The 16,759-nt window shown below is 44.9% G+C and overlaps 1 protein-coding gene across 6 annotated transcripts in view; it reads left to right on the top strand.

Annotated features, from left to right (window-relative positions):
- LOC128688563 (octopamine receptor beta-2R-like) overlaps positions 1-16,759 on the top strand; it is a 1,632,995-nt gene that overhangs the window by 1,083,994 nt on the left and 532,242 nt on the right. The window lies entirely within an intron of this gene.

Genomic DNA, 16,759 nt, shown 5'->3' with positions numbered 1-16,759 from the left:
CGATCAGTTCTATTTTTTTTGGCCCGCTGTTACGCTAGTTGTTCCTCGTCAGCACGACTTTAGCACTGACGTTGTCCTTGATTTTCTACTATGTCCTTGTTTACCGTATCCTTGTTTTTCACCATGTCCTTATTTTTGCTCCATGTCCTTGTTTTTCACTGTCCTTATTTTTCCATCATGTCTCTATTTTTCCACCATGTTCTTGTTTTCCATGTCCTTGATTTTCCACGCCACTGCGGGCATTCTATGTTTTTTTTCTTCTCCGAGGAAGGGAGAGGCACCTTGATAACTGAGGACTCGTGATCTGAGTAATTGGAGATAACCCCCTTCCTTTTCTTTCGGATCAAACCTGATTACTTTCCATTTCCCAGGTGATGGTAGCACTTCCCCTCGTTCCTACGGGTTTACCACTTCCACCATGACTATAATAATCTACGGCCTTCGGTATAAGACGGTCACTTACTCTGGTGTGGTGGGGCCTTTTATAATAATAATAATAATAATAATAATAATAATTATTATTATTTCTACAAGGTGTACAGGCCTAGCTGACATCAATGACATACTACTGTAAAGGAAGCACCTTGTTATGCAGAGCATTTCGGGCATATTAGGCCAATTTTGTCCCCAGGATACGACCCACACCAGTCGACTCACACCCAGATACCTATTGTACTGATAGCTGAACATGGACAGCAGGTGTCTTAAGGAAACACATCCTAATGTTTCCTCCCGTAGCGAGGATTAACCTCCGGACCTCAGTGAGTGAGCTGAGAGTGCCAGCAGTCGAGCTACGGGACACCTTATTCTCCATTTGCCCAAAATATCAGCTGTCGGTCCTAGAGATGCAATCCATCTTTTATGTGTGGGAACGTTTATTCCAACTTTTTATGTCTAAGGGAACTTTTATTCCGCCTCTTAGGTGTGGGTACGTTTAATCCTTTGTTCAGTTTAATTGGAACAGATTTGGGTAAAGTTATCATGGAAACACTTCGAGGGGAGGTGTAACAAACCCGACGCTCTAGTGGCCCTTAACCACCAACAACAACCATCACTACAAACCAGTGTTCTCTCACATTAGACAAGCTCATTAAAACCTAAATTTCCACTACTACAACTATTACTGCAACTACTACTACTGCTGCCATTAATACTAATGCCGCTGCTACTACTACTACAACTATTACTACTACTTCTGCTAGTATTAATGCTACTACTTCTGCTGTAACTACTAGTTCTCAAGAACTAGGCCTCAAGATCTCGGCCGAGAAATCTCTTGCAATGATGTTCAAGGAACCAGATCCTGTGAATAGATTACGTATTCAGGATATAGAACTTGAGTGGACAGGCTCCTTCCTGTACTTGGGAATCTACATTGATAAAAAGCTGACCTTTCAGAAACAGGCCGAGTATGTCAGGTCACGTGCTCTACTCAGACTCAACGCCATAAGAGCCATGACGAGGCACTGTGCAGGGGCAAGCAAAGATGTACTTCGCTTGTACTATATACAAGCTATACGCTCGTTCATTGGCTACGGTGCACCGGCGTTAGCTCATCTCTTCCCGCAAAGTAGGGAAAGGGTGGAGGTCATACAAAAACCAGGCGATAAGAACTGTGCTTGGGGCCCCCATCTGGATCAACACAGTATGTCTCAGATCTGAGACCCGGCTTCCTTCCTTGGCTAACAGAGTAAGATACATAAACGCCTGCAAAGTAGCCATGATTCTGCACCGGCAGCAAGGTACCCCACTAAGGAGACGGATATTGACACCCATGACACAAGATCCCACACTCTTCACGGACTACTCCTGGATTCGTTCGTTTTGTGCTGCTGGGCGGAAGCTGCTGCCTATACAACTACTACTTGAGAAGAGTTGTGACCTTCCTGTTGCTGGGTACCATTCACCACCTCCCTGGCGCCCAGATCCAGCCGATGTTTGCATCATGCAACTACCCATCTCTAAGCGTCTCTGCAGTCAAGACACCCTCAGCAATCATGCTGAGACAAGCATGGCACTGGCAGAGGGAGGCACATGTGCAGTGTATTTCACAGATGGTTCTGTCGACCCTGACAGGAAGAGAGCAACAGCTGGACTGTAACCACAATGGTACACACAAGGCTGGCGACTCCCTGACTACTGCACGATCCTTCAAGCTGAGCTAGTGGCGATTCAGCAGGCATTGTCACATGCCCTACGACATCGACTCCGACCTGTCATACATGTTGATTCCACCTCTGCAATCAATGCCCTCTCCCATCCTCAACCACAGGACAATGTTCACCTCATCACATCGATCCTGAGCATAATGACAGCCTTAGAAGTTCAGGGTAACAGATCGACATTGAACTGGATCCCCAGCCATGCTGGCATCTGGGGAAATGAGGCAGCAGACGATGCAGCCAAGGCAGCAACAGACTATCCACATGTTGGGATTACTGTCCCCATCAGCCTACGACAGACCAAACTAGTGGCTGCCAGAGCCATGAAACTTATGGGGGAGGGCTTAGGTGATACCCCATCTCAACAGTGGTACCGAGCAGCGACTCAGGGAGAACACTCTCCATATGATAGAAACTGGTCCAGAGCGCAGTGTACCGCCATCCAACGGCTTCGTTTGGGCTTTCCCACAGCCAAGATGATGGTAGACAAGGCTGAGGAGATGTGCCAGTACTGTCAGCACGTTGTCCAGCGGCCCCTAACACACTATCTTCTGGAGTGTGAAGTTACTGAGACACTCCGCAGACAACTAGGACTGATATTCCCTTCCGAAGAGGACCCAGAGATGACTGAGGCCACAGCATGGAGTCAACGAACCAGACAAGCTGTTACCCGTGATAACGACATATCCTCCTCCTCGCTAGTGTCCACAGTTAGGAGTACATATGGTGCTGTCGCTTATGAGATGCACCAGATGAACTGACCAGAAGAGTGCTTGAACAGCATATGTCGCATCATTGTAGAAACCTTTCTCCCTCGGGAGCCAGAGACGGGTCATCGCAAGATTGAGACCCGTGCCAGGACTACGATCTTGGCGAACATTAAATATACATACATGTAACTACTACTACTACTACAAGTACTACTATTACTGCTTCTACTACTACATCCTGCTGTCGCTATTACTACTACTACTACTAGTACTGCTACTATTATTATTACTACTACTACTGCTACTACTACTACTACTACTAGTGCTACTACTATTACTATTACTACTACTACTACTACTACTACTAGTACTGCTACTATTACTATTACTGCTACTACTGCTACTACTACTACTACTACTACTACTACTACTACTACTACTACTACTACTACTAGTACTGCTACTATTACTATTACTGCTACTACTACTACTACTACTACTACTACTACTACTACTACTACTACTACTACTAGTAGTACTACTACTATTACTATTACTACTACTACTACTACTACTACTAATAATAATAATAATAATAATAATAATAATAATAATACCAACAACAATAATAATTACTCTGTGTTTTAACGTACTAACGTCGTCTGCTAGGTACTGTAAACACGCTTTTTCATTAATGAAATCCTTAGAGGAAACAATAGTGAGTAGCGAGGTAGCGGAGGCTGATGCACAGGTTAATGACGGAGGCGCAACACACCGGGTATGATGGCTCTAGGCCGCCGCCAGGCCCACCAGAAATGATGGGGGAGGAGGGGAGAGGATCGAAGGGAAAATTTCATCTGGGGGAGAGGCAACGAACTCAATATACGGGAGTGGCGGACGGTATTGTTTGTGATAGTGGTTGGGGTGGTGGTGGTGGGTGTTGTGGTGGTGGTGGTGGGTGTGGTGGTGGGGGTGGTGGGTGGTGGGTGGTGGGTGGTGGTGGTGGGTGGTGGTTGCGGGTGGTGGTGGTGGGGCTGGCGAGGGTAGTAGAGGTGGTATTGAAGTTGGGGGGTAGTGATGGTTGGGGGATGGTACTTACTCATTTGTTATCTCTCCCTTTCTTGGGATCTCTCTTTTGCTCATCTCTCTCTCTCTGTCTGTCTCTGTCTCTCTCTCTCTCTCTCTCTCTCTTTCTTTATCTTTTTACACAGGGTTTGACAAGGTTAGGTTAAGGATTCCTAGCTTTATTGACAAGCTAAGAGCTGTTACCTACATCAGCTCATTTGAAAGCATTTTTATTGTTATGAAACATACAAGTAGGGGAAAAGGATGAAGTTGGAGCCATCTGTGGGCCAGCATTTTCATTGGATCAGCTGACTTTATCTCGTTGACATCATAATGCTGTACGAATTCTGGTGTACGAATGTGTTCCATACTCGAGTCATCCTGGGTATAAATGATCTCAGATAAAGTGATGTTCTGGAGAAGGTACAATCACAGTGGTTCTTCCAGAAATTTACACTGACAAATTTCCTCGCTTTAAAGGCATCAAATAATAATATCTGAGAATTTAGTTCAAACTAAGTCTCTTCAACTATCCCATAATAAAATGTATACTAATATATATATATATATATATATATATATATATATATATATATATATATATATATATATATATAAATATATATATATTTTTTTTTTTTTATTATCACACCGGCCCAATTCCCACCAAGGCAGGGTGGCCCGAAAAAGAAAAACTTTCACCATCATTCACTCCATCACTGTCTTGCCAGAAGGGTGCTTTACACTACAGTTTTTAAACTGCAACATTAACACCCCTCCTTCAGAGTGCAGGCACTGTACTTCCCATCTCCAGGACTCAAGTCCGGCCTGCCGGTTTCCCTGAATCCCTTCATAAATGTTACTTTGCTCACACTCCAACAGCACGTCAAGTATTAAAAACCATTTGTCTCCATTCACTCCTATCAAACACGCTCACGCATGCCTGCTGGAAGTCCAAGCCCCTCGCACACAAAACCTCCTTTACCCCCTCCCTCCAACCCTTCCTAGGCCGACCCCTACCCCGCCTTCCTTCCACTACAGACTGATACACTCTTGAAGTCATTCTGTTTCGCTCCATTCTCTCTACATGTCCGAACCACCTCAACAACCCTTCCTCAGCCCTCTGGACAACAGTTTTGGTAATCCCGCACCTCCTCCTAACTTCCAAACTACGAATTCTCTGCATTATATTCACACCACACATTGCCCTCAGACATGACATCTCCACTACCTCCAGCCTTCTCCTCGCTGCAACATTCATCACCCACGCTTCACACCCATATAAGAGCGTTGGTAAAACTATACTCTCATACATTCCCCTCTTTGCCTCCAAGGACAAAGTTCTTTGTCTCCACAGACTCCTAAGTGCACCACTCACTCTTTTTCCCTCATCAATTCTATGATTCACCTCATCTTTCATAGACCCATCCGCTGACACGTCCACTCCCAAATATCTGAATACGTTCACCTCCTCCATACTCTCTCCCTCCAATCTGATATTCAATCTTTCGTCACCTAATCTTTTTGTTATCCTCATAACCTTACTCTTTCCTGTATTCACCTTTAATTTATATATATGTATGTATGTATATATATAAATATATATATATATATATATATATATATATATACATATATATATATATATATATATATATATATATACATATATATATATGCAATAAGATCACAGTAAACAGGTGATTTCAGAATATGCAAAACAACCACTCTGAAAGAATAGAGAAATTCCAAGCGCTTTCGTGACTACTCACATTATCAAGGAACTATGAAAGTAAAGCATCCAAGGAAGCTATATAAGGGGTCTGGTCGGCACCTCACTATCAGATCCCACAACGGTTTAAACACGTGACGCGCGGCGAGCCAACTTGGAAAGGTCCTTGGCACAACTCACCCCACAAACTATTCTACCCAAGAAATAAGAAATTTTAAAAATTATTTGTCCAGTGTATTATTAAATTCTTCCCAAATTCTATTAATTATAAATGGATCTAATTTATATAAACCAAAGGAAATATTCAAATTATTGTCAAAACTGCTTTTTATGAAACAAGATTCAATTATATTCCTGTCGACCATGGACTTGCTTGATACTACTTTCTCAACTTTTTGAAAATCAATTGGATGGTTAAAATCTCTTACATGAATAAATAGAGCATTGGAATCTTGTCCAGTTCTAATGCTATATTTATGTTGTTTTAATCTTAGTTCGAGATTTTTACCAGTTTGACCGTAATAAACTTTATCGCAAATTTTACAAGGAATCTTATAGACACATCCATCAGCATTTTGGGGGGAATTCTTTATCAAAAGTTTTTTTTACTGTATCGAGATTTTTGAATACAACTTTAATATTAAAAGTCTTAAGAAGAGAAGGCATATCAACCAAGTTTTCATGGTAAGGGAGAACCAACATATTTTTATTTGAATAAGGCTGGTTGTCCCTTTTTGGATTGTAAAAAGTATTTCTGGCAACTTTAAAAGATTTATCAAGAAATGTAATTGATAAATCTTTTAAAGTTGCCAGAAATACTTTTTACAATCCAAAAAGGGACAACCAGCCTTATTCAAATAAAAATATGTTGGTTCTCCCTTACCATGAAAACTTGGTTGATATGCCTTCTCTTCTTAAGACTTTTAATATTAAAGTTGTATTCAAAAATCTCGATACAGTAAAAAAACTTTTGATAAAGAATTCCCCCCAAAATGCTGATGGATGTGTCTATAAGATTCCTTGTAAAATTTGCGATAAAGTTTATTACGGTCAAACTGGAAAAAATCTCGAACTAAGATTAAAACAACATAAATATAGCATTAGAACTGGACAAGATTCCAATGCTCTATTTATTCATGTAAGAGATTTTAACCATCCAATTGATTTTCAAAAAGTTGAGAAAGTAGTATCAAGCAAGTCCATGGTCGACAGGAATATAATTGAATCTTGTTTCATAAAAAGCAGTTTTGACAATAATATGAATATTTCCTTTGGTTTATATAAATTAGATCCATTTATAATTAATAGAATTTGGGAAGAATTTAATAATACACTGGACAAATAATTTTTAAAATTTCTTATTTCTTGGGTAGAATAGTTTGTGGGGTGAGTTGTGCCAAGGACCTTTCCAAGTTGGCTCGCCGCGCGTCACGTGTTTAAACCGTTGTGGGATCTGATAGTGAGGTGCCGACCAGACCCCTTATATAGCTTCCTTGGATGCTTTACTTTCATAGTTCCTTGATAATGTGAGTAGTCACGAAAGCGCTTGGAATTTCTCTATTCTTTCAGAGTGGTTGTTTTGCATATATATATATATATATATATATATATATATATATATATATATATATATATATATATATATATATATATATATATATATATATATATATATATAGTTGCACACCCATTTGGGGTTTCTTCTGTTTTCTTAATAGTTCTTGTTCTTCTTTACTTCCTCTTCTTCCCATGGGGAAGTGGAAAATAATTCTTCCTCCATAAGCCATGCGTGTCGTAATAAGCAACTAAAATCCTGGGAGCAAGGGGCTACTAACCCCTTCTCTTGTATAAATTACTAAATTTAAAAAGAAAAATAGCTTTTGTTTCTACTTTTTTCGGGTCACTGCCTCAGTGGGAGACAGCCAGTGTGTTAAAAGAAAAATCTAGTGAGCTCAATATCTGGTACATGGTTGATGGTACGCTTGCTGGAATCACAGAATCTCTCCTAGAGGACATCAGAAAAATAAAAGACATTGGAGAGAGCTGGGGCCTATCTTTAAACCCCACCAAATGCAAATTAGTTTCTACTAATAGACAAATCATTCAGGATATTAGTAACGTTTCGCCACACAGTGGCTTCATCAGTCCATACAAAGGAGAATATAAGCTACTTCTCTGCACATATGCTGCATTCTATTCAAGATTGATGGACTGACCACATCGACTCAAGGTTGAGGGACTGATTATCTCATTCTCCTCCTGTTCTTTACGATTCTCCTTTGTATGGACAGGATACTAGTGCTGTTTTGCGAGGAGCATGAGCCATCGATCCAGCCAATAGCACTCTTCTTGGTGTTCCTTTTGGGTCCAGTGCTATTGATCTGATTCCAGAAAGAAAAATTTCAGACTGCATGACGATGGAAAGGAGAATGAAAGACACTTGATACACATGATGCCTTCTACATACTCACCAGGTTGAACATTAAAATGGTATAAAATACCGACAGATTGTTAGGTAAGACACATATGCAACAGTTAGGTATCTTTATTTTGAAACGTTTCGCCTACACAGTAGGCTTCTTCAGTCGAGTACAGAAAAGTTGATAGAAGCAGAAGATACTTGAAGACGATGTAATCAGTCCATCACCCTTAAAGTTTTGAGGTGGTCAGTCCCTCAGTCTGGAGAAGAGCATTGTTCCGTTGTCTGAAACAATATGAAGTTGAAGTGACAGAATCGGGCCTTATATAGTGCCAGGAGGTGAGACGTAGGTTGATTTGGGAGGGCAGGTCCTTCTCAAACCCAGCCGTTCTCACTAGTAGAGGTTGTCGAAGTAGATGGTCTGTACCAAGATACCCTTGTGTTGCAGTGTCTGACAGAATGAACATTAAAATGGTATAAAATACCGACAGATTGTTAGGTAAGACACATATGCAACAGTTAGGTATCTTTATTTTGAAACGTTTCGCCTACACAGTAGGCTTCTCAGTCGAGTACAGAAAAGTTGATAGAAGCAGAAGATACTTGAAGACGATGTAATCAGTCCATCACCCTTAAAGTTTTGAGGTGGTCAGTCCCTTCTGCTTCTATCAACTTTTCTGTACTCGACAGAAGCCTACTGTGTAGGCGAAACGTTTCAAAATAAAGATACCTAACTGTTGCATATGTGTCTTACCTAACAATCTGTCGGTATTTTATACCATTTTAATGTTCATTCTGTCAGACACTGCAACACAAGGGTATCTTGGTACAGACCATCTACTTCGACAACCTCTACTAGTGAGAACGGCTGGGTTTGAGAAGGACCTGCCCTCCCAAATCAACCTACGTCTCACCTCCTGGCACTATATAAGGCCCGATTCTGTCACTTCAACTTCATATTGTTTCAGACAACGGAACAATGCTCTTCTCCAGACTGAGGGACTGACCACCTCAAAACTTTAAGGGTGATGGACTGATTACATCGTCTTCAAGTATCTTCTGCTTCTATCAACTTTTCTGTACTCGACTGAAGAAGCCTACTGTGTAGGCGAAACGTTTCAAAATAAAGATACCTAACTGTTGCATATGTGTCTTACCTAACAATCTGTCGGTATTTTATACCATTTTAATGTTCATTCTGTCAGACACTGCAACACAAGGGTATCTTGGTACAGACCATCTACTTCGACAACCTCTACTAGTGAGAACGGCTGGGTTTGAGAAGGACCTGCCCTCCCAAATCAACCTACGTCTCACCTCCTGGCACTATATAAGGCCCGATTCTGTCACTTCAACTTCATATTGTTTCAGACAACGGAACAATGCTCTTCTCCAGACTGAGGGACTGACCACCTCAAAACTTTAAGGGTGATGGACTGATTACATCGTCTTCAAGTATCTTCTGCTTCTATCAACTTTTCTGTACTCGACTGAAGAAGCCTACTGTGTAGGCGAAACGTTTCAAAATAAAGATACCTAACTGTTGCATATGTGTCTTACCTAACAACATACTCACCAGGTGTTTGTTCCTCCCAAAACTTACCTACTTCTTCAGATGCTCCTTGAGTTTCGGCAGTCCGAAACTCAAGGAATATGACTCCCTCCTAAAGGTCATGCTAGAGAGTGTACTAAATCTTTCCTTTGAAGATGGACAGAGGTTACAAGCCTCACTTCCAGTCAGGCTTGGGGGGGCTGGGAGTAAGCAGATCATCCGACAGCTCAAGACTACTCATACCTACAATTTACTCCCACACCTCTACAACTCTCGCACCTTCTACAACTTACACCCACACCTCTACAACTCTCGCACCTCCTACAACTTACTCCCACACCTCTAACTCCCTCCCAGTGCTGCTACAATCGTAAGACCCTGCAACTTATTCTCACGCTCAGGCAAGAAAAAGAAATAAATAAGGGGAAAGCAAGGAAAACAATTTGGGTGAAGCTTAATTTTTCCCATTGTTTCTGTGGTGAGAGTTGAGAGAGAGGGATGTGGGGGAGGGTTAGAACCTGAGGATACCTTAACTCTTTTTTTCTGAGGATACCTTGTCTGGAAGAAGGGATAGTTGGGGTATTAGGGACAGGGGATTCCTTCTAGAAGGAAGAATTGTCTGAGTATTACGTAGTGGGGATACCTAGTTTGGAAGTAAGGATGTTGTGGGTATTAGGTACCAGGGATACCTTGTCGGGAAGGACGAAAAGAAAGGAAAGAAGGAAGGAAGGAAGGAAGGAAGGAAGGAAGGAAGGAAGGAAGGAAGGAAGAAAGAAAGGAAAGAAGGAAGGAAGGAAGGAAGGAAGGAAGGAAGGAAAGAAAGAAAAAAGGAAGGAAGAAAGGCAGGATGGTGGTGGTATTAGGTATCATGGATACCTCGTCTGGAAGGAATATTTATGTAACAAGTTCTGTCTTGAACGGCACGACAAGTATTCATGTAACAAAAAAACTTACCGTGAGAGACGTCACTTTGAAACACATGTGGAACGGCTGTTGACAGTGTTTAACAAATTCCAAAACACTGAGCAACAGCAAGCAACTGGATATTGCTTGCTATTGTTCACTAAGAAACTCACTTCTCTTTCGAATACAAAGATGGTGAAATACTAACAAAAAAAAAAAACATAAGATAGCAGTATCAACAAAAGACAAGATATGAAACAGGAGATGGCATACTCAGGCTGAGCTTGTACTCATCTCTGCGGGTTACCGCTCCGGCTACCCGCTTGCCTTTGTTAGATTAGGATGTAGCTCTTCATATTTCGTGGTCGGTAAATAGGTGGGCGGAATTGTGTCAGTGGAGGTAGTAACAGTGTGTTGCTGCTGCTACTTCCTCTAATGGTAGGTGAGTGGCAGCAGTGTGTGTGTTGCTTCCACTTGGAAGGTAGGTAGTCTCAGTGGTAGAGGTGAGTGTTGCTACTACTAATGAAAGGTAGGTGGTGTAGTCTCAGTGGTAATAGTGAGTGTTGCTACCACTAGTGGTAAGTAGGTGGTGTAGTCTCAGTGGTAGTAGTAAGTGTTGCTACCACTAGAGGTAAGTAGGTGGTGTAGTCTCAGTGGTAGCAGTGAGTGTTGCAAACACTGGTGGCAGGTAGGTGGTGTAGTCTCAGTGGTAGCAGTGAGTGTTGCTACCACTAGTGGTAGGTAGGTGGTGTAGTCTCAGTGGTAGTAATGAGTGTTGCTACCTCTAGTGGTAGATAGGTGCTGTAGTGTGCGTGGTAATAGTGAGTGTTGCAGGCATTAGTGGCAGGTAGATGGTGTAGTCTGAGTTTTAATAGTGAGTGTTGTTACCACTAGTTGCACGTAGGTGTAGTAGTCTCAGTGGTAGTAGTGAGCGTTGCTAGCACTAGTGGCAGGTAGGTGTAGTAGTCTCAGTGGTAGTAGTGAGTGTTGCTACCATTAGTGGCAGGTAGGAGGGGTAGTCTCAGTGGTAGTAGTGAGTGATGCTACCATTAGTGGCAGGTAGATGGGGTAGTCTCAGTGGTAGTAGTGAGTGCTGCTACCACTAGTGGTAACTAGGTGGTGTAGTCTCAGTGGAGGAAGCGCGTGTTGCTACAACTAGTGGTAGGTAGGTGGTGTAGTCTCAGAGGAGGCAGTGTGTGTTCCTACAACTAGTGGTAGGTAGGTGGAGTAGTCCTCAGGGAAGGCAGTGTGTGCTGCTAAAACTAGTGGTAGGTAGGTGGGGAAGCCTCAGGGGAGACAGCGTGTGTTGCTACAACTAGTGGTAAGTAGGTGGGGAAGCCTCAGGGGAGACAGCGTGTGTTGCTACAAAGAGTGGTAGGTAGGTGGGGTAGTCTCAGGGAAGGCAGTGTGTGTTGCTACAACTAGTGGTAGGTAGGTGGGGTAGTCTCAGGGGAGACAGTGCGTGTTGCTGCAACTAGTGGTAGGTAGGTGGGGTAGTCTCAGGGAAGGAAGTGTGTGTTGCTACAACTAGTGGTAGGTAGGTGGGGTAGTCTCAGGAGAGGAAGCGTGTGTTGCTACAACTAGTGGTAGGTAGGTGGGGTAGTCTCAGGGGAGACAGTGCGTGTTGCTACCACTAGTGGTAGGTAGGTGGGGTAGTCTCAGGGGAGACAGCGTGTGTTGCTACAACTAGTGGTAGGTAGGTGGGATAGTCTCAGGGGAGACAGCGCGTGTTGCTACCACTAGTGGTAGGTAGGTGGGGTAGTCTCAGGGGAGACAGCGTGTGTTGCTACAACTATTGGTAGGTAGGTGGGGTAGTCTCAGGGGAGACAGCGTGTGTTTCTACAAATAGTGGTAGGTAGGTGGGGTAGTCTCAGGGGAGACAGCGTGTGTTGCTACAACTAGTGGTAGGTAGGTGGCGTAGTCTCAGGGGAGACAGCGTGTGTTTCTACAACTAGTGGTAGATAGGTGGCGTAGTCTCAGGGGAGACAGCGTATGTTGCTACAACTAGTGGTAGGTAGGTGGGGTAGTCTCAGGGGAGACAGCGTGTGTTGCTACAACTAGTGGTAGGTAGGTGGGGTAGTCTCAGGGGGAGACAGCGTGTGTTGCTACAACTAGTGGTAGGTAGGTGGCGTAGTCTCAGGGGAGACAGCGTGTGTTGCTACCACTAGTGGTAGGTAGGTGGCGTAGTCTCAGGGGAGACAGCGTGTGTTTCTACAACTAGTGGTAGATAGGTGGCGTAGTCTCAGGGGAGACAGCGTATGTTGCTACAACTAGTGGTAGGTAGGTGGGGTAGTCTCAGGGGAGACAGCGTGTGTTGCTACAACTAGTGGTAGGTAGGTGGGGTAGTCTCAGGGGGAGACAGCGTGTGTTGCTACAACTAGTGGTAGGTAGGTGGCGTAGTCTCAGGGGAGACAGCGTATGTTGCTACAACTAGTGGTAGGTAGGTGGGGTAGTCTAAGGGGAGACAGCGTATGTTGCTACCACTAGTGGTAGGTAGGTGGCGTAGTCTCAGGGGAGACAGCGTATGTTGCTACAACTAGTGGTAGGTAGGTGGCGTAGTCTCAGGGGGAGACAGCGTGTGTTGCTACAACTAGTGGTAGGTAGGTGGGGTAGTCTCAGGGGAGACAGCGTATGTTGCTACCACTAGTGGTAGGTAGGTGGGGTAGTCTCAGGGGAGACAGCGTATGTTGCTACCACTAGTGGTAGGTAGGTGGGGTAGTCTCAGGGGAGACAGCGTGTGTTGCTACCACTAGTGGTAGGTAGGTGGGGTAGTCTCAGGGGAGACAGCGTGTGTTGCTACCACTAGTGGTAGGTAGGTGGGGTAGTCTCAGGGGTGACAGCGTGTGTTGCTACCACTAGTGGTAGGTAGGTGGGGTAGTCTCAGGGGAGACAGCGTATGTTGCTACCACTAGTGGTAGGTAGGTGGGGTAGTCTCAGGGGAGACAGCGTGTGTTGCTACCACTAGTGGTAGGTAGGTGGCGTAGTCTCAGGGGAGGCAGCGTGTGTTGCTACCACTAGTGGTAGGTAGGTGGGGTAGTCCCAGGGGAGACAGCGTGTGTTGCTACAACTAGTGGTAGGTAGGTGGGGTAGTCTCAGGGGACACAGCGTATGTTGCTACCACTAGTGGTAGGTAGGTGGCGTAGTCTCAGGGGAGACAGCGTATGTTGCTACAACTAGTGGTAGGTAGGTGGGGTAGTCTCAGGGGAGACAGCGTGTGTTGCTACAACTAGTGGTAGGTAGGTGGCGTAGTCTCAGGGGGAGACAGCGTGTGTTGCTACAACTAGTGGTAGGTAGGTGGCGTAGTCTCAGGGGAGACAGCGTATGTTGCTACAACTAGTGGTAGGTAGGTGGCGTAGTCTCAGGGGGAGACAGCGTGTGTTGCTACAACTAGTGGTAGGTAGGTGGCGTAGTCTCAGGGGAGACAGCGTATGTTGCTACAACTAGTGGTAGGTAGGTGGGGTAGTCTCAGGGGACACAGCGTATGTTGCTACCACTAGTGGTAGGTAGGTGGCGTAGTCTCAGGGGAGACAGCGTATGTTGCTACCACTAGTGGTAGGTAGGTGGGGTAGTCTCAGGGGAGACAGCGTGTGTTGCTACCACTAGTGGTAGGTAGGTGGGGTAGTCTCAGGGGAGACAGCGTGTGTTGCTACCACTAGTGGTAGGTAGGTGGGGTAGTCTCAGGGGAGACAGCGTGTGTTGCTACCACTAGTGGTAGGTAGGTGGGGTAGTCTCAGGGGAGACAGCGTGTGTTGCTACCACTAGTGGTAGGTAGGTGGGGTAGTCTCAGGGGAGACAGCGTGTGTTGCTACCACTAGTGGTAGGTAGGTGGGGTAGTCTCAGGGGAGACAGCGTGTGTTGCTACAACTAGTGGTAGGTAGGTGGGGTAGTCTCAGGGGAGACAGCGTGTGTTGCTACCACTAGTGGTAGGTAGGTGGCGTAGTCTCAGGGGAGGCAGCGTGTGTTGCTACCACTATTGGTAGGTAGGTGGGGTAGTCTCAGGGGAGGCAGCGTGTGTTGCTACCACTAGTGGTAGGTAGGTGGCGTAGTCTCAGGGGAGACAGCGTGTGTTGCTACCACTAGTGGTAGGTAGGTGGCGTAGTCTCAGGGGAGGCAGCGTGTGTTGCTACCACTAGTGGTAGGTAGGTGGCGTAGTCTCAGGGGAGGCAGCGTGTGTTGCTACCACTAGTGGTAGGTAGGTGGGGTAGTCTCAGGGGAGGCAGCGTGTGTTGCTACCACTAGTGGTAGGTAGGTGGCGTAGTCTCAGGGGAGGCAGCGTGTGTTGCTACCACTAGTGGTAGGTAGGTGGCGTAGTCTCAGGGGAGACAGCGTGTGTTGCTACCACTAGTGGTAGGTAGGTGGGGTAGTCTCAGGGGAGACAGCGTATGTTGCTACAACTAGTGGTAGGTTGGTGGGGTAGTCTCAGGGGAGACAGCGTGTGTTGCTACCACTAGAATCTTAACAAGAAATTAATAACTAACTAAAGCATTCCAGTTTTTGAGGAAACGAACGTAAAAATAATAACACACAAATATACACACACGCATGCATGCGCACACAAACACAACACGCACAGCACTCACATGCCACGCACCACGCGGTCATACACAAGCACGCACCATGTATCCATATATGCACACCCACACAGACACATTCATCACACACGCGCACACAACACGTATATACACACAAGAAGCATACACAATACTTACACGCACACATACACTCAACCACACTCTACAGACCATTATCGTTGATAGGTACGTCCGTACCTATCGATGATAGGTACGTACCAGGTTCTTGGTTAATCTGGTTTAAAGCCTATCGACTGCACTAGGGTCATTAAGTCTTCATTTGACCACCAGTCATGAATATGTTAATCCCTAAAATAGGGATCAAATTCTCATTTTAAGTACAATGAGACACAAGTCTCTCAGTATATACGATGAGATCAATCACAGAAGAGTGAGAGACGAACTACAAAATCAAGATGGCTGAATGTACTCAGGTGGGTGAAGCAACACTAACAACCAGATGGATGACTGAGGGTACTCAGGTGGGTGAAGCAACACTAACAACCAGATGGATGACTGTGAGGGTACTCAGGTGGATGAAGCAACACTAACAACCAGATGGATGACTGTGAGGGTACTCAGGTGGGTGAAGCAACACTAACAACCAGATGGATGACTGTGAGGGTACTCAGGTGGATGAAGCAACACTAACAACCAGATGGATGACTGTGAGGGTACTCCGGTGGATGAAGCAACACTAACAACCAGATGGATGACTGTGAGGGTACTCCGGTGGATGAAGCAACACTAACAACCAGATGGATGACTGTGAGGGTACTCAGGTGGGTGAAGCAACACTAACAACCAGATGGATGACTGTGAGGGTACTCAGGTGGATGAAGCAACACTAACAACCAGATGGATGACTGTGAGGGTACTCAGGTGGATGAAGCAACACTAACAACCAGATGGATGACTGTGAGGGTACTCCGGTGGATGAAGCAACACTAACAACCAGATGGATGACTGTGAGGGTACTCAGGTGGATGAAGCAACACTAACAACCAGATGGATGACTGTGAGGGTACTCAGGTGGGTGAAGCAACACTAACAACCAGATGGATGACTGTGAGGGTACTCAGGTGGGTGAAGCAACACTAACAACCAGATGGATGACTGTGAGGGTACTCAGGTGGATGAAGCAACACTAACAACCAGATGGATGACTGTGAGGGTACTCCGGTGGATGAAGCAACACTAACAACCAGATGGATGACTGTGAGGGTACTCAGGTGGATGAAGCAACACTAACAACCAGATGGATGACTGTGAGGGTACTCAGGTGGGTGAAGCAACACTAACAACCAGATGGATGACTGTGAGGGTACTCAGGTGGGTGAAGCAACACTAACAACCAGATGGATGACTGTGAGGGTACTCAAGTGGGTGAAGCAACACTAACAACCAGATGGATGACTGTGAGGGTACTCAGGTGGGTGAAGCAACACTAACAACCAGATGGATGACTGAGGGTACTCAGGTGGGTGAAGCAACACTAACAACCAGATGGATGACTGTTAGGGTACTCAGGTGGGTGAAGCAACACTAACAACAAGATGGATGACTGTGAGGGTACTCAGGTGGGTGAAGCAACACTAACAACCAGATGGATGACTGAGGGTACTCAGGTGGGTGAAGCAACACT

Source organism: Cherax quadricarinatus, chromosome 1 (assembly GCF_038502225.1).
Source record: "Cherax quadricarinatus isolate ZL_2023a chromosome 1, ASM3850222v1, whole genome shotgun sequence".
In the NCBI taxonomy this organism is placed as follows: Eukaryota; Metazoa; Arthropoda; class Malacostraca; order Decapoda; family Parastacidae; genus Cherax; species Cherax quadricarinatus.
Note: the sequence above shows the minus strand (reverse complement) of the source record. Positions and strands in the feature narration are given on the sequence as shown.